Here is a 21,700-nt window from a genome sequence, read left to right on the forward strand (position 1 = left end):
AGTGACGACTGGGAGTGCTTGACAGGGGGTGATGCTGACAGCCTCTCTCTGACAGGAGATTGTCAGCATTCTTGACCCGGGCACTCCGAGAGCCTGGGAAAACACTTTGATTTCAATGTGGCTTTAAAAAAACAATACGCAGCCGAACCAAATGACTGTGTAGAATAGGCCCACAGATCAGCTTTTGTGGGATTGGCTGGGTCTCAGCGCCCCTCGACAAACGCATAACAATGTCGGTGTGCTGAGCAGGGTACACTCTTATTTGTATGCATTCAACTTGACAATGCAAAAATCAGGCTTCTTACCTCAAACTTATTGCCCTGAAATTAACATATAGAACAGGAGTGAGAGGCAAAATTTGTGAATTGGAAATATGAAATCATGTATTAAATGCAGGGTGTGAGTTATAAGGGTGGGAGAGGATTCCATACTGAAAGGCACAGGCGGGGATGATCCAGGCAGGCCTAGGAAGTGAAGAAATCTTGCAAAAAAAAAAAAAAAAAAGTGAGCAATAAGGAGGAGGAAGAAAGGTATTTCTCTAAAGAATTCCTCAATTTACACTCATTTGGTTTATTTCTAACTAGTGATTAAGATTAAATGATTTTCTGTGTGTGTGTGTGTGTGTGTGTGTGTAGATTATTTTAGAGGGAAAGGGAAATGAATTATTAAGCTTTCTTTTCTCTTTTTAAGACGTTGTTTTTTCTCTGAAAAAGAATGTAAACATAGAATAAAGCAAACCTGAATTTTCTATAGGCTCAGATCTCTTAAGAAACATTTTCTGTCATTTGGCTTGAGTTTGAAAAATTGACATTCACTGGAATATTTTATTCTAGATACTAACTTACAAAAAGTGGTGGAGGTAACCATAACACTTCCACAAAATTGATATTAGCGATTAATTCAGGCTTAGCCCAGTAATGTTAACATAAAAAACAAAAACAAAAAAAAACTATTGAAACCTGTAAAGAATTTTTGTGAGTTGATTTGAGCCAAACTGTTGATATATGCTGGAAGCAGAACCTCAACGAATTGAGATAATGCTCTGGAGAACGGCGGGTTACATCTGAATTTATACACTGCAATCAAAGGAAAGGGACATAGGTGGGTTACATAAAATCCATTGGTGATAGATTAGAGAAGTGGGAAAAGCTAAGCAAGAAAACCCCTGGGATTGGATAAAAAAAAAAAAGTTGGCACATACTTAGGTGGGTGAAGGGACAATTAACATGATAATAAAGGAATTTGTGGTATCTGTCCTGGCTCCTAGCACCTTAGGTTGTGCCCCAAGGGGTCCGGAGAAAGGGAAGTTTCAAGTTTCCTAGACTTTTCAATGGTATGTTGTCATAGATGCAAAAAGACAGATAGGCTCAGTTAAGGAAAAGGTTGAGCCTGTCAGTGAAGATACCAGCTTAGGATGTAACTGCCCACCATAACTGCTTTTAGTTAGTTTAATTTCAGACCATCTTTTGTGGTTACTTTAGGTCTCTGAGTTTGCAAGACTGCCATGCAGGCCTCCCCCGGGCTTGTCGGGTCAGCATGTGGCCGCTTTCGTCCGCAGTACCTAGTTCATAGTGAGTGCTCACTAACAGACAGGCACCACAATAAGAGAAGACACTGGGGTTGGTGATGAGTGTGGCAGATAGTTTTCATGTCTAGTGACCAGATTTCCCATGTCTTTTTTGCACATTTTTCTTTCTTGGTAAAAAAAGGTAATGTTTTATTAATAGTATACCTAAACTGGTTGCCAATTCACATATAAATAAAACAGTGCATACTTTAAGACAAGAATTAGGAAATACAGACACCTATGAAAAAGCTGGTTTTATTATCAGTGATTTATGTTTGATTCCTATTAGCAAATGTAATTACAAATAAACAAAATTACTTTTCCTGTAAGTAGAAGATACCTTTAAGAAATTCCGTATATGGCACAGTAGCAGGCCTGCAAACAAGAGTGAAATACAAGGTTTGCTCTCAAGGAACTTACATGGGAAGCATGGAGAAGATAAGACAGAATACTATTGGTGGTATAGTACTAATCATAGTAGTTAACATGAGAAGGCTAAAAAGGACTAATTCCAAGGTAACCCTGATATTCTGGGAGGCTAGCAATCTGAATCTGTGCCAGCAAGCCCAGTGTACATTCTTGATAACCTATAATTAAGTCACTGCCTCTTTCCCAGAAACTGGTTTTACAGAACGTGTTATCTAAATCCTCATATTTCCTTGAGGCCAAAACCGTGAACAGTGCTTAGCCCCAAAGGAGGGGGTGGGGGTAGGGGGGAAGGAAGCTATTAATGCTGGCGCCTGGCCAGACCATCAGATAAGGTTTCAAGACCCCAATACCTGGGGCCTTTTTATAAAACCCTTGAAAAGACCGGAAGTATAATCCATATTTGTGGGACAAAGACCCCAGAAAGATATAAAAGAGAAGCCCCCTTGCATATTACTTTACTTAGATTTGGGAAGTTATTCTGCTGAATCCGCTGGTGTATTAAACAATGTAACTCCTTTTCTCTAAAAGCATTGCTTGGTTTTTTTCTGGTCTTCTGCAACAAACAAGAGTATTAATAATGGCAGTAGCAGCAACTAATAGTTATTGAGTACTTACTAAATGGGCCCTACACATGTTTTATATGAATTACCTTATTTAGCTGTTATAAAATCTATGATATTGGTACTTTAATCAGCATTAGATTTAACCATATATAATAGTTCATTCCAAATAAGTATATAAAAATAAAAATTTACTTTTAAAAATTAAATTTATTGGTGTGACATTGGTTAACAAAATTACACAGGTTTCAGGTGTACAAGTTTACAACAACAACAAATTTACTTTTCTTTTATGTAAAAAGACCCAGAGGTGGGTGGTTCAGGGCTGGGATGGTGTCTTTTGGGTCATCACAGATCCAGGCTTCTTCTATCTCTTCCACCACCCTTGGGACAGGGCTTGGGTGCTCTTATCCAGGATGGCTGCTAGAGTTCCAGATACCTTATCTGAGTTCTAGATAGAAAAAAAGAAGAAGAATTGGGTGTACAGCAAAAGGGAACAACTTTCTAGATAAGTAATTGTTTTTAAATATATATATATATATATATATATATATATATATATATATATAATTTTTTATAGAGAGGAAGGGAGAGGAATAGAGAGTTAGAAACATTGATGAGAGAGAAACTTAGATCAGCTGCCTCCTGCACACCTCCTACTGGGGATGTGCCTCAACCAAGGTACATGCCCTTGACTGATTGAACCCAGGATCCTTCAGTCCTCAGGCCCGATGCTCTATCCACTGAGCCAAACCAGTGAGGGCTAAGTAATTGTTTTTAGGGAAATACTGGAGCCCTCATATGAGGACTTCCACTTACATCTTATTTTCTATCTGAAGTTGCAGGGAAGAGCATATATACTAGTACACTCCTTCAGCTGGATACATTGCCAGCCCATCCCCCAAATCAGGGTTCTATTAGCAAAGAAGTAGGGGAGAATGGTTATTGAGAAGAAAATAAGCAGTTTCTCCACACATTTTATCACTCTTCAATCAGTAGATGAGAAAGTGAGGATTAGGAGTTGAAGAAAATTTACCACCACTTGGTAGGACTAGGATTGTCATTCAGGCATCTAGCTCTGCTGTCTTTGAGTCTAAACTCTATGCAAACTACACTCACAAACTGCATGGGAATATAAGACAAACCTTTCACAGAGATTGGAAAATGCTTAGAAGCATTAACTTAGAGCCTTTTACATATTTTTAAAATTTTTACTAAGGTTTTAACATTTTCCTTTCAAATATGGCACTGCTGTAATGATGTCCAATTAGTCCCCTTTGAACATTTGAACAATTCAAATAGAACACATCTGATTTTTAAAACAGGGCTATGCAGTTGCTTTCCATGCCTCCAGGTGCGAGTCATATTGATACAGGAGAGGTAGGAGAAAGATCGCAGGTGCTCAGAGGAATCTGGAACACTAAGGCCAGAGTCTTTTCCATCAATTGCTCTTGATGCATTTTTAGCTCCGTGTAGAGACATCATGTTCATCACTATCCGTAGATTCCATGACAAGATCCAGATCAGGAAAATACAATAGAAGAAAAAATGAATGCTTTTCATTCATGCTCAACGAGATGAGTGCTGTAGTGTTTATTCTGAGGGTCAGCAAAGAATAGTGGGGCCCTAGCTGGTTTGTCTCACTGGTTAGTGTCAGCCATGAACTGAGGGGTTGAGGGTTTAATTCTGGTCAAGCGCATGTACCTTGGTTGCAGTCTTGATCCCTGACTCTCAGTTTCATGCAGGAGGCAACCAATTGATATGTCTCTCTCACATTGATGTTTCTCTCTCCCTCCCTTCCATTCTGTCTAAAAATCAATGGGGGGTGGGGGGTGGGGTGGGGAGGGTGTTGAATATCGGGGAGGTGAGGATTAACAACAAAGACAATAGTGGAAAGAATCATGGGTTCTAGATTTGGCTTTGCTGCTAATGAGCTGTGTGATCTCAAGCAAATAATTTTGCCTAACTGGACTTTAGCTCCTTCCTCTTTATTTTATTTTAATTTTTCCCCTTTTTTACTTTTTTTGGGGAAAGGGATAGATTTTGAGGAGGAAAAACACAAGGCAGAGAAATATGGAATAGAAAATAAATACAAATAAAAGCTGTTTTGTTAATTGTTTTATAAGCACAACTAATGAGTTCAGAGAATGCCCTATGCAAAACAACACTTAGAAAGGTTCATGATCAAGGTGTTCCTTTGAGCAAGGTTGAAGATTTCAGTCTCTGGTATTTGGAATTTAGGCTGCAATCCTTATTTTTTGGATGAATCACTGGGTTTGTGGTACAATTCATGCTTTTAAGCAGATTTGAACAGGAGAATTGCCAGTTGGCCCAGGTAGAAATAGATAGTGTTTGATTTTATGTGTCATATAACTACCAAAGTTCTTGTATACGATTCAGTGCCAGGGGGGTTGTACTTCTTATCAAACTCCTCTAATATGCACCGCAATATCCTTCTCTATGTTATATCTCTCCAACACCTGAGTAGCACCTTCCACGGAGTCCTGTTGCATCTCCCCTGACATACTGGCATTTTCGATCACCGCCTTGTGGTCACACATGGTTACAGTGGAGCAGGGCTGGCCACTGCACAAGTCCCTGGGGGAGGGCCTGGTGGGGCTCAGACCCAGCGGGAGAAGTCACAGCTACCCAAGCCATGACGCATCTCCTCCTCCTTTTTAAAGTGAAGGTGTCTTCAATTGTGCCCTTTCAATTATAATAGTTTACAGTCATCAGCTACTCTAGATTCAGTTGCCTTTCTTTGGAAAGATTATAGAGGTTGACTTCAGAGGACCTGGATCAACTCAGCTCTGCCTTGTATAAGCTGTGTGACTTTGCACAAGTCACCTAACATTTTAAATTTCGGTTTTCTTATGTGTAAAATGGGAATAAGAAAATATGTCCAGTAGAGCTATTGTGATGATTAAAATAAATAATATACATACTGTGAATGAAAGTAGCCACATGCTAACCTGACAAGCTCCTGCATGGCAGTCTTGCAAACTCAGAGACCTAAAATAACCACAAAAGATGGTTTGAAAATTAAATATTTTAACTACAAACAGGTTATAGTGGGTAGTCATGTCCTAGGCCGATATTTTTGCTGACAAAGATCAACTTAGATCTTCTTTACTGTGCCCATTTGCCTTTTGGCCTCTAAGATAACATATCTGTGAGATGTCTGGTTAACTTGTAACTTCCTTTTTTCTGGAGCCCCTGGGGCACAACTAAATGTGGTGGGCGCCAGGACAGATGCCTCAAATTCCTTCTTTATCATGTTAATTGTCCCTGCACTCATCTAAGTAAGCATCCATCATTTTACTTTTTATCCAATCCCAGGGGTTTCCCACTGCTTTGCCTTATCCCACCTCCTTAACCCATCACCAATGAATTTCATGTAACCCACCTATGTCCCTCCTTTGATTTCAGTGTATAAATAGAAATGTAACCCGCCATTCTTTGGATCATTATCTCAATCCATTGAAGTTCTGCTTCCTGGCATATGTTGACAGTTTGGCTCAAATAAACTCACTAAAATTCTTTACAGGTTTCAATTTTTTTTTTTTTTTTTTTTAACAATACAAGCACTTTGCATAGTAGTAGATGATCAATAAATGTGATCAGTAAATGACATTAACCTATCCTCGCACTTCCTTTTAGTACTTAATGCTTAATATGTGCTTTATATCCAAATGAAAGATAGGTAGATAAATAGAGAGTTATGCCGAAACCGGTTTGGCTCAGTGGATGGAGCGTTGGCCTGTGGACTGAAGGGTCCCGGGTTCGATTCCCGTCAAGGGAATGTACCTTGGTTGTGGGCACATCCCCAGTTGGGGGATGTGCAGGAGACAGCTGATCAATGATTCTCTCTCATCATTGATGTTTTTACCTCTCTCTCCCTTTCCCTTATTCTCTGTAATCAATAAAAATATATATTAAAAAAAATAGAGTTAGAGAGATGGTTTGATGTCATCTCTCTCTGCATAGGGATGTGACGATAAGAAAGAAGGGGTTTGGTTTGCAGCTTATATCCATAGATCAAAATGTTCTCTTTAGTTCATCTAGCAGGTTTAGATACAACACCAAAGAACTCTTTCTTTGCTGGGGAGCCTGTGTCTATTTAAGCAGAAATTTAGGAGAGCTTGTCTCCAGTGTCTGCTAAGGGTACCTCACGACATCTTCGTTTCTATCCACTGGAATCACAGACAGCAGAAATCTCCATCAGCGTTCAAAACCATCTGTTTTTATTCTATGCTTCCCCCCACTTCTTTCCTTTGGGAAAAAGAAGGAAACTATAGTAACATGCTCATTTGTAGAGTTTTTTTTTTTTGTTTGTTTTTTTAAAAATATATTTTATTGATTTTTAATAGAGAGAAAGGAAGAGGGACAGAGAGTTAGAAACATTGATGAGAGAGAAACATCAATCAGCTGCTTCTTGCACACTCCCTACTGGGGATGTGCCTGCAACCAAGGTACATGCCCTTGACTGGAATCGAACCTGGGACCCTTGAGTCCGCAGGCTGACGCTCTATCCACTGAGCCAAACCGGCCAGGGCTTGTTTTTGTTTTTGTTGTATTGCGTTGACAGCCCAATATGCCTTCAACTCAACCCAATGAGAACACAACTGCACAATGAGAAGTACTGCTCAGAGTGATGCAAGATGCAAAATGGTCCAAGTACCCAGTTACTCTCTAAAGTGTGAAAGCATTTTAACATGATCTAGAATTATTTTCTGCACCAAGGCCAGAAATGAAAATGGTTATGTCTGAAAGACTTGTGTGAGGCAGGAAATATATTTAGGTAAACTAAATCCTCTATTACTTGAGCACTCCAGTGAGCAGTGTTTTACTTCAATAATGTAACCACAGAGAATAGGGATTGAGGTAATAAAAATTTAACAAAAGTAGCAGTTACTATTGTTTTGGAGCATATACTTAGTGACAGGTCTTTTATTATAGCAGTGCTATGAGGTAGGTTTTCTGATAGGAAAATAAATGCTTACAGAAGTTAGATGGGTCCCAAGACCAGAGGCAATCCCACAGCTCTGGGGGCCTCTGGAGGCCCTGCTCCTTCCACAGGGGGAAGCTGACCTCCAGTCCCCCAGAGGCGGCAGAGCTGGGGGAGACCGAGCACAGCGGGGCTCATTTCTTCTGGGTCTCGCGGCCTGGCGGGGCAGCTGTGTGGCCTGCATGACTTTCCAGAGAAGAGCGTGGTGTCATAGGCCATCGCACAGTCTGCGGTTGTCTCCCCAGACCACCCTGCAGAGCAGTCTGTGTGCTTTGAAGGCGTCATTTTATTTATGGACTAATGGGGTTGCAGATCAAGGGGAAAAAACCTAAAGGCTGGTTTTATTTAGCATTTATTCAAGAAAAACACATGCCTTTATAAGGGAATGGAAGCCCCGTCTCCCAACTGCAAGGAGAAGCATCATTTCTGAGGGGATTAATCAGAACATCCTGTCATCCTGAGACCCCCACCTGCCAAGGCCGAACTGTTATCCTCAACCAAGGAAAACACATAAATCCTGGTGAATGGGAAGGCTTTAGGACTCTCCATCCAGTGGGGCGAGGGCACAGGCACAGAACATAGGCAGAAGGGAGCTAAAATGTTGGCAGGAGGATGGAGACTCAAGAGCTGGCCCACTAACACTTAGCCTTCACCTCGTTCTCATCATTCCTCAATTTTATTTTATTTTTTTTATAATTTATTAAAGCCCCTTCTGGCCATCTTGCTTCTCCCCTTTTTAAAAAACAAGCATTTTAGCCCTGCTCTTTTAAAAACAAGCATTTTAGCACTGCTGGTGTGTCTAAATGGTAAGCGTTGACCTATGAACCAGGAAGTTCTGACTCCTGGCCAGGGCACATACCTGGGTTGTAGACTGGATCACTGGTAGGGGGTGTGTAGGAGGCAGCCAATCAATGATTCTCTTTCATCATTGATGGTTTTTTTAAAAAATATATATTTTATTGATTTTTTTATAGAGAGGAAGGTAGAGGGACAGAGTCAGAAACATCAATGGAAGAGAAACATCAATCAGCTGCCTCCTGCACACCTGCTACTGGGGATGTGCCCACAACCAAGGCACATGCCACCAACTGGAATCGAACCTGGGACCCTTCAGTCCTCAGGCCAAGGCTCCATCCACTGAGCCAACCTGGTCAGGGCTCATTGACGTTTCTATGTCTCTCTCCCTCTCCCTTCCTCTCTGAAATCGATAAAAATATATTTAAAAAATTAAAAACAAGCCTTTTAAGGGGGGTTATGGCATGGTAGAAGGGATGCCGCCCTGCCACCCACCTGCAGCCCCTCCTTCTCTGACTCAATTTTGGGTGTGTCCCAACCCTGAGTGGGTGCTTCGGTGGAATGATATCACTGGGAGACTCGGTGTAAGTCAGTTTCTTCTGGCTCCTTCATCTTCCTTCATCTTCTTTGGGGATGACTGTGCTCAGCCTAATCCTCAGGGCCCAGCTACTGAAGGCAGCGCCTCTGTTAGGTCAGGAGGTGTGTGAGGCTCAGTGCGGGAGCACAGGCCCTTCTTCTCCCCTCTGGTGCTGCAGACTCCGCCTGAAACAGCTGCCTCCGAGTCTGCAGAGTGAGGGCTTGGGTATGGCTTCGCTTCGGAGTTCAGGTTGTTCCTGAGGTGTGAGAGGCTCTTCCTTGTCACCAGGAGCCCGTCCACCTCCCACTGGGAGGAGATAGGGAATTTTCAAGTGTGTGAAGTAGGCTGAGGGGGGTGTGTGTGTGTGTAAGTTTCCTAGGAGATCCAGTTTTCTGAGGGATGTAGAAGTTATAGAGAGGGTAGAGATGTAAAAAACAAGGTAGGGTTTTCTAAGGAAGCAGAAAGGGGAGAGCTTTCGAGCACAGATGCCAACCCCAGCTCTTACAAAGAGAAGATAAAGGACCAATAGCCTAGAAGGGTAATGAGGAAGCTCTCTTTATTTTTGCTTGGCTTTTTCTGTGCCTTCGAGAGTAGGTGATGATGTTGCCCAGCAGTGAGCATCTTTCCAAGAGCTGTGTGTCCGCCCTCCTCCTGGCACCCCCACCGAGGCCCGCTGGCACCCTCACCTCTGTCGGCCCGGGCACTGCAGGTCTGGACGATCTGCCCACCGGGTGGAAGAGGCCCTCATCCTTGACTCCCTGCCCGCCCTGCCCCACGGGCTCAGCTCTCAGTGCATGTCTGACCACTTACCATGACGGTGCTCACAGGCACTTTCTAGAAGGAGGCTTCTCTCATGGGTGCCTGGCACTCGGGCGTCAGGATTCAGGGAAAGGAGCAGCTCTGACCTCCTTGGTAGTGAGCTCGGGCGTCAGAGTGTGACACCAGCAAAGGGGAGAAGCTGGGCTGGAAATGGGGTTTGGTGGAGAATCACAAGTGGCTGGGAGAAGGCTGGGCCTTGTGTGAGCTGCAGGGGAAGTAAGCCCGCGTGGCAGCAAGGGGAAAGCCCCGATCCATCCATCGGCGTTGCTCTCCTCGTGTTGTTAAGAAATCTGAGTGTCCCCAGCCATTCGTGGGGCAGCAATGAGGTTTTGATTTGAGCCCTCCACCACTCACCTTTGCCTCCTCACTTTCCTAAAAGGTCTAGACCACTCACTGGTTTGTTGCTTTGCGTTCGGTGCAAATTGAAAAAGCTGACTCTGACAGCCTGACTCCGAAGGCCCTGGAGGGACAGGCTGTGACAGAAGAGGGGCAGCAGCCATGGCTGATCACAGCTTTGATGAAAGGGTCAGCACGAAGCCTCCAGGAAAGCAGGACCACGGTGTAAGCTGAAAAAGCAAGACTCAGCTTTGAGATCTCAGAAAGCCCGGTCATCCCGGAGGACTTAGAAAGGCTTCCCTGGGCCTGGGACAACGCCCCTTGAGATCCCAGTGGGCGTGATATTACGTAGAAAGTGTGGGTCCCCGCACAACCTGTCTCCAGCTGCCTCCCCCTCCTCCCCCGCGTGCTCCCCACTAATCATGTCATGTTCTTACCTCTTCCTCTGTTCCTCCGGGAAACCGGGGCAGCATCTGCCTCCCTTCCTCACTGGGGAGTGCTAAACCCAGTGTCCCAGTGAGTGACTGTCAAGACCCGAGTCCCTTTGCTGTTTCTCCTGGAAGGCTCAGGGGTTCCGCACAGATAGAGGGACCCTAGTAACCAGTCCCAGCTCCCAGCGGCGCCTAAAGAAGCGTACAGATTAGGACCCTGCAGTGACATAGACTGTAAAAAGTAAGTAGCAAAATAATTCTTCACGGGTGACTTGCAGAGACTAGGCCAGGCTTGTGTGTTTAAGCAAAAGCAGGGACTATTTCAGCAAGGTCTCGCTGAGCCCCGAGCTATTTTTGAGGTTGAGTGCTGGGAACCCTTTGGAGCAACAAGAGTCCCCTTGGGCGATGGAGCACCCGCAGGGTTACAGAATGGATTGCGGAGGCATTCCAAAGGAGGGCTGGGAAAAACCTGACAGGAAGTATTCCCAGAACTCTGTCTCCCAAAGGCCCAGTTGACTGATGACGAGGGCATAACTGTAAACAGAGCTTAAGAGCTTCAAAGAGCAGTCATCTACAGACACCAGCACCGGCTGCTCGGCAAACAGAAGAATGCCCGCCTGGCTCTGTTCTCATGGCACCCCTATGAACAACCAAACATGTTCTATGACCCAGGGCCATGTCTCAACCCTACCTCCAGCTCCCACACACTCTCCCTGGTGGGTTCCTTCTCACTCAGCCAGATTTTCCTGGGGCTGGGGAGAAAAGAGATGGCAGAGGCATGAAGAAAAGAGAATGAGGAGGCCAGGACGGCCGGGTTACTGGATGTCCTTGGCTGGCACACAGGGTAGGTTTCCGATGGTCATGGTCTGGACACACTTGGCTAATTTCCCAGTCAGTTCTGCTCAGTACAGTCTGGTCTCGCAGGGCAAGGCATGCCCGGGCTTCAAATTAGCCAACCCTAGAGCCAATATTCAGCTCTGCCATACAGCAGACTTGATACCTTTCCGAACCTGTTCTCTCCTCTGTAAAATGGGAATGCTAATTCCTGCTTCAGGGCTAGGCCTTATTTTGAAATTATAAATGCATATGAACGAGTATGTTTTAGTGCCTGGTACATAGGAAAATAGTTGCTATTGTTATGAGCAGTTCCAGTACTTCTGCAATTATTGTAAAGTAGTATCACATGCTGGATCCTGAGTTAGATACCATGGATACATATTACGTGGTCATTATTCTATTAGGTTCTATTAGGAGACTTTAAAAAACACAGTTCTTAAGACAGTAGAGTGCTGCTCTATGTCAATTTAGTTAAATCTGAATCTCAGCCAGGGAAGGGAGGTTTGAACAGACTGGCATTTCTGTTTGCGTTTGCTTACTGAAATTCACTCATTCTGTTTCACAAGCAACCTGTACTGGCGCCAAGAAACAATATCATATTTCAGCAGGTGTTAATCCTGTTTCCAAACTTCTGTATGATATTGAGAATTGAGACAGTTGGTTTTATAAGCTTGAGTAAAAATCTAAGGGTAAAAAAAACAACAACCAAAATCCAAAAACAAAGCAAAATAAAAAACCTACTTTTAGGTAAACATTGGAACCCAACTATTAGTATCAACTTTTTAAAAATTTAATATTTTTTATTGATTTTTTTTTTTTTTTTACAGAGAGGAAGGGAGAAGGATAGAGAGTTAGAAAAATCAATGAGAGAGAAACATCGACCAGCTGCCTCCTGCACACCTCCCACTGGGAATGTGCCCACAACCAAGGTACATGTCCTTGACTGGAATCGAACCTGGGACCCTTCAGTCCACAAGCCGACACTCTATCCACTGAGCAAAACCGGTCAGGGCAGTATTAACTTTTTAAGTATTTTACGGTGGGACATAATCTTTCTCAACTCTGTTTCTATATAAATACAACTCTTTTATGCCACCTTACTTTTATTCAAAATTTCTGGGCTCTTTAATAAGCAGAAAGCAAAAATTTGCTGTCCTAGATTGATTCCCCCAAGAAAATGGATTGACACATATGTTAAAGGCAATTTTACACTTTTAAGTGTAAATGCATAAGTGCTGTAAGGAGTCTAAAATCATTACCTTTTTGTCTTTTTTAGTTTGGGCTTGAAATATATTTTATTTTCATAAAATATCTTGAGTATCATAATGTTTTTGCTAATATTGTTTTTTAATTTAGCTTTTCTTAATTGTAGAAAAATATACATAACATGAAATTTACCATTTTAACCTATTTTTAAGTGTCCAATTCACTGTCATCAAGGACATTTACATTTTTTTGCAACCATCACCACTCTCCATCTCCAGAACTTTTCTCAGCTTCCAAACCTGAAACTCTATGCTTCTTAGTCTATTTTGTCTGATGTAAGTATTGCTACCCCAGCTTTTTTTTTTTTTTTTTTTTTTTTTAATTTCCATTTGGATGAAATATCTTTTTCCTTTTCTTTACTTGTAGTCTCTGTGTGTCTTTCCTTCTGAGGTGGGCCTTGTTTTCTTATCTATTCAGCTACTTTATGTCTTTTGATTGGAGCACTTATACATTTATATTTAAAAGTATAAAATAGCCTTTAACGTATGTGTCAATCCATGCTGGGGGAATCAGTATCTTTGATGATTCTACCACACAGTGTCTCTGCTCTGTTTGAACCGTGCAGGAGTGCCCCGCTGAATGAAAATCTGTCTGGGTGTCACTCACCAGCCTGGAGGGCTGTGTCGGTGAGGACAAACACACAGCTCTCTCCTGAATTTTCACAGACCGCCTGCCTGTGCTGTGCTTCCCCTGGGGTTGAAAATATTGGTTTTGTTTTTAAATTATTCAATCTCGCTAGCAGCTTGAGGCAATCTACTTTTCTTGGGATTCAGACAGGGGTTTTAACACATTTTTCTCTGACAGAATAAAGACTACAAGCAGTGGGGTGGGAAAAATAAAGAAGGTATTATTGACTCCTGGTGCCAGACACTTTGGTAAGATGCTTCATGTGTCTTACCTCTTTTAATGCCCACACTAAATCTATACATTAGCTATTGTCATCTGAAGTTTACGGATGAGGAAACAGAGAGGTCAAGGAACTTGCCCCAAACACATAGTGACACAACCAGGACTCAAACCAGAGCCTTTCTGGGTAATTGGCCTGTACAGAATAACCGGTATATTGGAAGTAAGAAGATTTGCTTTGCTGTCACATTTCATGGATGATATACCAGCTTCCCCCTTGTGTGACTGTGGGTATTTTTAATGCTTTAAGACTCAGTATCTCATCTATTCAAAAGGGGATAATAATAATAATAATAATAATAGCAATAATACCCCCTCAAAGAATTGTTGGGAGGACTTAACAAGGAGGTGCATGTACAGCCTTGGCTCCTAGTAAAGGCTTGAATGGTACCACCTATTGCTCTTGCTATATTTACTTCTGTGGGCCATCGTTAGTTTCATTGAGAAAGCTACCACAGAGAGTTTTTGCACATCTTGTTAGAGACTCTGTTACCAGAGCTGAGGATAAGAGAGAAGTTAGCGGTATGATGTTTAATTTAGGGTCAAAAGTAAGGGTCAGCAAGACTTCCAGTGCTATATGGAGAGAATTTAAGTGCAGAAAGAAAAAAAAATCAGCTGAGACTGGATTGGCTCAGTGGATAGAGCATCGGTCTGCGGACTGAAGGATCCCAGGTTCGATTCTAGTCAAGGGCATGTACCTTGGTTGTGGGCACATCCCCAGTAGGAGCTGTGCAGGAGGCAGCTGGTCGATGTTTCTCTCTCATCAATGTCTCTGGCTCTCTATCCCTCTTCCTTCCTCTCTGTATAAAGTCAATAAAATGGATTAAAAAAATCTATGGCTGAGAGTCTTGATCAGCAGGAGAGTTGGAGCTGACTTGAGGTTCAGAGAGATGCAGGAAGGAGCCCTGCCCTGCTCTTGCCTGGGCAGGTAGGGGAGGAGGGTTTACGGGGTGGGTCTGGGGGAAGGATTCCAGTTTGGTTGCCACTGAAAGAATTAACTGACAAGGCCTAGTGGCTCTTGATTCCACTTATCCCAAGCAGTGGTCCCTTTTAGCTATTCCTCAGCCAATCCTGAGGACACGGTTTGTGTGGGCAGTGATGTGTGTGTGTGTGTGTGTGTGTGTGTGTGTGTGTTTGGGAATACTTGAGGAACAGGAAACCACTGTTGTGTGGTTCTAGTTCATAATCTATCTCTCTTTCATTTATTCATTCAATACATATTGAATAAATATTATTTAATATTCCATATTTTGAACTTGCCAGGAACTTTGATAAGGTCTGTGATACACGCTTGAGTAAGATGTAGTCTCTGCACCAAAGGAACTCACTGACATAAATAAATGAGCCAATAAATGGTACTTGAGGGGTCTGGTAGAGGTTTTTCAGATAATTAGCTCTCTACCCGTGGGGGACTACATGAACTTCATTTAATCCTGAGCCATGGATTCTCCCCCCAAAATTGGACATAGATAAGCACCTTATAAAATATGAATGTTGTTGAAGTAATGGGTTGAAATGCATTCAGGTTACTGGGTGATCAATCAGTGTGACTGAACGTGAGTGACTGGGATCCATCCTGATTTAAACGTAGGGCAAGGACTGGGGATCTAGGTGGAGAGTGATGGCTGCTGCAGAGGAGGTGCCAGCGGAAGACAAACCTACCATCTGTGGCCTGTCTCTCTCCATCCTGGGACGGGTGGCTGTTGGGACATTTTTATCTTACCTGGCTGCAATATTCTCTTGGTGTTGTTAGCACCAATTTTCTTTCTAATTAAAAAACAACAACAACAACAACAACAAAAAAAAACAGCCATGCAATTTACTATAAAGTAGCTTCTTAAGGATTTGTTAATCAACCCATTACTCTATTAATGTGTTGCCTGGGGAGGCCCCCAAATCAATTATAGCCATTCTCATAGGAGAAAGATACAAAAAGCCTCATGTCCCCAAAGGAAGTGTAGCATGTATGGGATTCCCAGGGATTGGTGAAATCCAAGCTCATTATTTACTTTACTGAAAAGTAGCATTAAGTCTAATGAAAGATGGAGAGGCAGATTAACCCAGTGAATAATGAGCTCTGACAATAAAATGTAAATAAAGTCTTCCTCCTAGCTTCTTCAGTTCTCAGGAAGACTCCAAGCTGATTTCTTGACTTCCAGAGAAGTCAGAGGACATGCGGCAGGGATACTCATGGCTCCTGGGTGCCAAGCACAGCATTTCCAACTTCCTGGCACTGTGTCCTCAGATACACCTTGGTCTCCTCAGTCTCCGTTTTCTCATCTGCAGAATGGAAATGACAAAACCTACTTCAGCTGAAACCGGTTTGGCTCAGTGGATAGAGCGTCGGCTTGGGGACTGAAAGGTCCCGGGTTCGATTCCGGTCAAGGGCATGTACCTTGGTTGCGGGCATATCCCCAGTAGGGGGTGTGCAAGAGGCAGCTGATCGATGACTCTCTCTCATCTCTCATCGATGTTTCTAACTCTCTATCCCTCTCCCTTTCTCTCTGTACAAAATCAATAAAATATATTAAAAAACAAAAAACAAAAAAAACCTACTTCATAGAATTAGTTGTTGAAAGAACCAAATGAGACCTTATATATAGATTTGTGATCTTGGGCAAGTTATTTAAATACTTTGTGACTGTTTATCCATCTGTGAGATGTAGATACTATGGATGATAGTAGTACTCACCCAGCAGAGATTAGAGAATTAAAAGTAGTTAATAGACATAATATACATTAAGTGCTTAGAATAGTTACTGGCACATAGTAAACATTATGTGTTTATTATTATTACTGTTATTATCATCCTCATCATCATTATCATCATCTAAAGCTTTCACTAGATACTCAATAAAAGACACTTCTCATTTTATTATTTCTTCTTTACCCCTAAGTATGCCACTTTGTTAAAGCACTTGTTTCACCATGTGGCTCTCTAGTTGGATTAACTAGGATTGTTATTTTAAAATATAGTTAGAAAAAAAAAATATGGTTACAAAAAGACCAAACGGTATCAGCACAATGAAAAATGGTTTTCTGGTAATCATCCAAGATGTTTCCAGATTGGAGGTGGGGCTTTGCTTTACAAAGCCACTGAGGGGCTTCAGTAGACAGGGGTCTGGCAAGTAACCTTAAAGGTTCCCATGGAGGTGCCGTCTGGGTCAGCTGGAAGAGGAAAAGTGCAAACAAGAATATGTACCCAAGGCTTTTATGAGCTAAGTCTTGAAGTGGAGCACATCATTTCCACCCATGCTTTGTTGCCTGGGTGTCCATCACGCGGCCACTCCTAGCTGCAAGGGAGTCTGGGAATGTGGTCTATCTGTGTCCAAGGGAATGAGGAAACCAAGCTCGGGGAAGAGCTGGCAGCCTCTGCCACACCAGCTCAGACAGTAACAATGAGTTCTGCTTGATGATTATCTACAGACAGCTCTACCTGGCTCCCTAAACTTCATGGTACAGCCTAACGCAGATCCTTTGCATTTTTTGGCCCAGTCGCTTTTGCTGCCAATCAGATTCAGGTTCAACTAATACTTATGGGCCTACTATGTGCCAGACAGTTTTATAATCATATTTATAACAACTCTGTGAGATCAGCGTTATTGTATCCATTTATACTCTCCGAGGAATCTGGACTCAGAGAGGTGAAGCCATTAACTCACCGTCATAACTAACCCACTACTCCTCTTTGTTTCAGTCCCATAGCATTAGAAACATTACCGAATCAGTCAGTACTTAATGCTCTCTGATTTCATAATAACATGTCTTGCTTCCCTAACAAAAATGGAACTAAAGCGCCTAGGTCAAGCATGGGGATGCTATTTGTTTTTCAGATTCCTTGGAGATTCTCACACAGGGTGGGGAACGTCAGGATAACTTGAACCTGAGCTTCACAAGACTCTTATTGATGAATGTATTAATTGATCTTTATAACTCAGGGGTTAGCCTTTATCCAGGCCAAATCCCAGATTTTTCAGACCCTAAGTTACCTACAGTCTCCTTTCCTTTTCTCCCCCTTGGAGCACGTTGAAAGAAATGCTGTCTCCTGAGGAAGTGTATGTACATTTTGCCCGAAGCTTTCCCACCCACTCCCCCAGTCCTCCCATTACATGGCACATTAGTTTTGCTCGTGAAAAATGAACCTTAAGCAGAAATTCCCAGCTGTGATTTTTCTTCTCTGGCTTTCCATGTTTGACATGAGGTGTGCAGCCTGGAGATGTTAGCTCCTTGAATGCTGGAAGGTACTTGCAGCCTCTCCTTTATGATTTCTCTAGTGGCTGGAAGATTCCATGTCCTCAGAGCCAGAGCCTCAAGAGAGAAGACCAATGGGCCTCAGATGAAAATTATTCCACGTGCCTGGTCAAGAGCAAAGGAAATGGCAACGGTGAGTTTTCTTGTTTTTGTTGTCCTTCCTTCCGCTTCTGGGATTTTTATTATGATTATTCAAAGGTACTTATAAGAACCAGTTAAACTGTTAGGGAGATTGTATTGCACGGGGGTTCTCTTTGGCTCTCTCTCTCACAGCTGCAAGTGTTGCCTCCTACGTGTTATTAATTTAGAGGTAATCAGGTTTGCATTTGCAGCTGTGCAGCATATGTTTTACTAAAAAAGCCATGGCCATGGGCACCAGAACAATTAAGACTGGAAAAAAAAAAAATGCCAGCATTTTCCCCCTCCTTTGATGAACTGATGTTTTTCTTTTAGTTCTTGGTTTTGAGTGGTTTTGTCATTAAGGAGTGTATACAGCAAACATTTTTTGAGCACTTACTATGTATCTGAGCTAGTTGCTTTTCCTGGATTTTTTTTTTTTTTTTTAATGGTTCTAATTTTATTAGTGGAGAGAGAGATTAAGACCTGAGATGCTTCGTGGTGGGAGACAGTAATCTGAAATCAGACACAGTAGGACACATATAATGCTGTAACTGGACTGTTACATCAAGGAAAAGCTGCTTAGGCATTGCCAGTTGAAAGTTGCTATTTCTTTTCCCAATTTCAATGGAATTCTAAATTGTTTTTAGGTTACCTCGACAGAAAAGCCCATATGGCTATAATCTGATTTTGGGCTCAAACACAAAAACTGTCTTTACTCTTTGGATAATCTTATAGAATTAAAGATTTCTTTGAAGTAGATTTTAACTGAGTTATGGTATATAGGTGAGCGATAAACCAGAAACAAGGCTTATGTCTGTGGAAGCTAGAGAAATAATTTTCCTCTCACCTTTTAAATTCTTCCAGCTGGGCTAATAACCAGATAACAGAGACCGATTAATTAATTATTATTATACAAATACACACTTGGGGGTACCATATGAAAATGAGACACGAATTGCCTTGGGTAGTTGAGGTTTATACAATATGTCTTTACAGACAAAGGAGAAAGGAGGGGCAGGGGTCTGAGATTACAAAGGAATTATGCAATTTATAGGTAGTGGAGGACGAGCAGAACACACGAGGCAGGCAAATTCTTGCCAGGCAACCCAGAAACAGCCGGGTGTTCCAGTTTACAGGCCCGTTTGGAGCCTTTTTACTAACCCTACTGTAGGCAGGAAAGGGGAGGGTTAAAGTTCTTTCTTAGACATTTGTTTCTTAACAGCCAGCAAAAAAATCAATATCCCAAAAGGCAATCTTAGGTGGCAAAACTGTGGCCCCCTTTCTATCCAGGGAAGTCCTGAATTGTTGGATGTGTTTTCGGTGTCTAAGCACCCTCGTTTCTTTCTCCGTTCATGCAGCCTGTTCGTTTTTCTGCATTAAGAGTATCAATACTAATACCATTCATGTGAAGATTTAGCTCGCTGAATTAACCCCTGTATAAAATTGTGCTCATTCAGTAAGCATGCAATTTCAGTTCTTTCTATTTTTTTTAAAATTAACATTTTGTTAGGTTTCTGAACATGAGCGTGCATGCCGGTGTGTTACTAATAGAAGATAATCCAGCTCTGGGATTGGCAGACTACAGCCCTGGGTCAGATGCTGCTGCCACGTGCCCATTCATTCCCTTTGCTGCTATGGCTGCTTCTATGTTACCCTGGCCGAGTTCCAGAGGTGCAGAGTCCAACAGTTGTGGTGGACAGTGCCAGTCTAGCTTCCCAGGCCTGCAACTTGTGCATGGCCCAGGCTTAGAAGGGTCCCGTGCTTACTTTGGTGTATGCTACAGCCATCTTGAAGTTAGTAATAATTTTGAACAAGGGAGCTACATTATCAGTTTTCATGGGGCCCTGCAACTCCTGTAGGGGTCGAGATATCAGAGGTTGCATGCCCTGCAAAGCCTAACATATTTACTGCCTGGCCTTTCGCAGAAAAAGTTTGCTAATCGCTGGTTTAACTGATCTTCTGTTTTCTTCTTTTGTAATTTTTAAAATCATTTTATGTGTATAAGAATTACTTGGAGGACATGTTTAAAATGTAAATACTTGGGCCAGTATTCAGAGATTCTGGTTCAACAGAAGTCTCTGTGTGTTGAGTTCCAACATGGCTTCGATTGGTAGGCAGAGGTGGCTAGGGGTGATCAGGCAGGCAGGCAGGTGAGTGGTTAGAAGCCAACAGTCCTGGATTGTGAGAGGCATGTCTGACTGCCGGTTTAGGCCCATAGTGATCGGGCCTAAACAGGCAGTAGGACATCCCCCAAGAGGTCCCAGATTGGAGAGGGTGCAGGCCAGGATGAGGTACTCCCTGCCCCCTTGCATGAATTTCATGCACCAGGCTTCTAGTTTATAAATAAAGATAGAGGATTTGGATATCTCACAGTGCCTCACATCAAGAATCTTACACATCACACATTACTTGCACCAGCAATCTTGGAAATCCCTCCATGCCTTGCACCAGCAACTCATCATTCTTAGATCTCCTAGAATAACTCATCCTGGGTGGTCCCAGACAAGGATCTCTACCAAAACTGGAGATATTTATCCCTGGTATAGGAGGAAATCTTAACAACTGGCTTTTTGGATGATTTCCTGGAAAAGCTTACATTGTAATCTGACTTCAAGAGACACGCTCACTGGTGCGGCTAGGCCCGGAGCAGCGGCTGACAGGCTGGGAGCGGCCAGGCCCAGAGCAGCAGCTGCCAGGCTGGGAGCGGCCAGGCCCGGAGCAGCAGCAGCCAAGACCAGAGCAACTAGGTCAGGAGCGGCAGTGACCAGACCTGGAGCAGCTGGTTGTGGAACGAACCAGAGCAACAGAGGCCAGGCCCGAAGCAGCCAGGCCCGGAACAGCTCGCTCCTTGCCTGCCCCTGCCCCAAGGCTGCCTCTCAGACATGGCTGGAAACTTTTTCGGGAACTTGAGGGTCTGCTGAATCAAGTGATGAAGGCTTAGATCTGGATGTGTTGAGTAAGTATAGCGCTGGGGTGTTGATCTGTGAGTGCCTTGGGTGGGGCCTGGATGAGGCTGGTTGACCTATTTGGAAATGTCTTTTGTGTGAAGTGTATCATTGGGCATGTGGAGGTATTATTGATATGAGAAAATGCTAAGTAACCGATTTACTATCTGAAAAGGGATTTACTATCGGGGAAAGGGAGGGAGGAAGAGACTGAACATAAACTGTGCACCTATGGATGAGGACAATGGGGGATGGGGAGGGGGTGGAGGGTGGGGTGGGAACCTGGTGGAGGGGGAAGAAATGAGGAACCTTTGTAATAATATGAACAATAAATATTGATTTAAAAAAAAAAAAAAAAGAGACATGCTCAGCTATCTTACATTTTTAAAATTGTCCTTAAAAACACATTGTGTAAAATTTGCCATCTTAACCATTTTTTATAAGTAAACAATTCAGTAGTATTAAGTATATTTACATTGTGAAGTAAATCACATCATACATTTTTAACCTCAAAACTACTTTAGCTATTCAAAATATATTAAAAATTCTCTACTACTTAATAAGAGATCAAATAATAAAATTGTCCAATAAAAAATGGGCTAGCACAGCTGGAGTGGCTCAGTTGGTTGAGTGTCATCTTGTGCACCAAAAGTTTCAGGTTCGGGTCCCTGGTTAGGATGCATTCGATCCCATGGAAGACCACCTATAATCTCTCTCTCTCTCTCTCTCTCTCTCTCTCTCTCTCTCTCTCTCTCTCCCTCTCTCTCTCTCTCTGTCCTTGGGTGAGGATTAAAAAAAAATGGGCTAAAGAATTAAATTGACATTTCACCAATGAAGATATACAGATGACAGC

The 21,700-nt window shown here is 42.7% G+C and overlaps 1 protein-coding gene and 1 pseudogene across 2 annotated transcripts in view; one reads left to right on the plus strand and one right to left on the minus strand.

Annotated features, from left to right (window-relative positions):
- The window catches only part of NAP1L1 (nucleosome assembly protein 1 like 1), a 458,483-nt gene that overhangs the window by 61,505 nt on the left and 375,278 nt on the right, over positions 1-21,700 (plus strand). The gene's annotated exons all lie outside the window — the stretch shown is intronic.
- Positions 4,853-5,117, minus strand: LOC311618635 (dynein light chain 1, cytoplasmic-like; annotated as a pseudogene). Its single transcript has one exon. The product of its transcript is annotated as a dynein light chain 1, cytoplasmic-like (transcript).

The sequence above is a fragment of the Pipistrellus hanaki genome (assembly GCF_964339955.1).
Source record: "Pipistrellus hanaki genome assembly, chromosome: 3".
In the NCBI taxonomy this organism is placed as follows: Eukaryota; Metazoa; Chordata; class Mammalia; order Chiroptera; family Vespertilionidae; genus Pipistrellus; species Pipistrellus hanaki.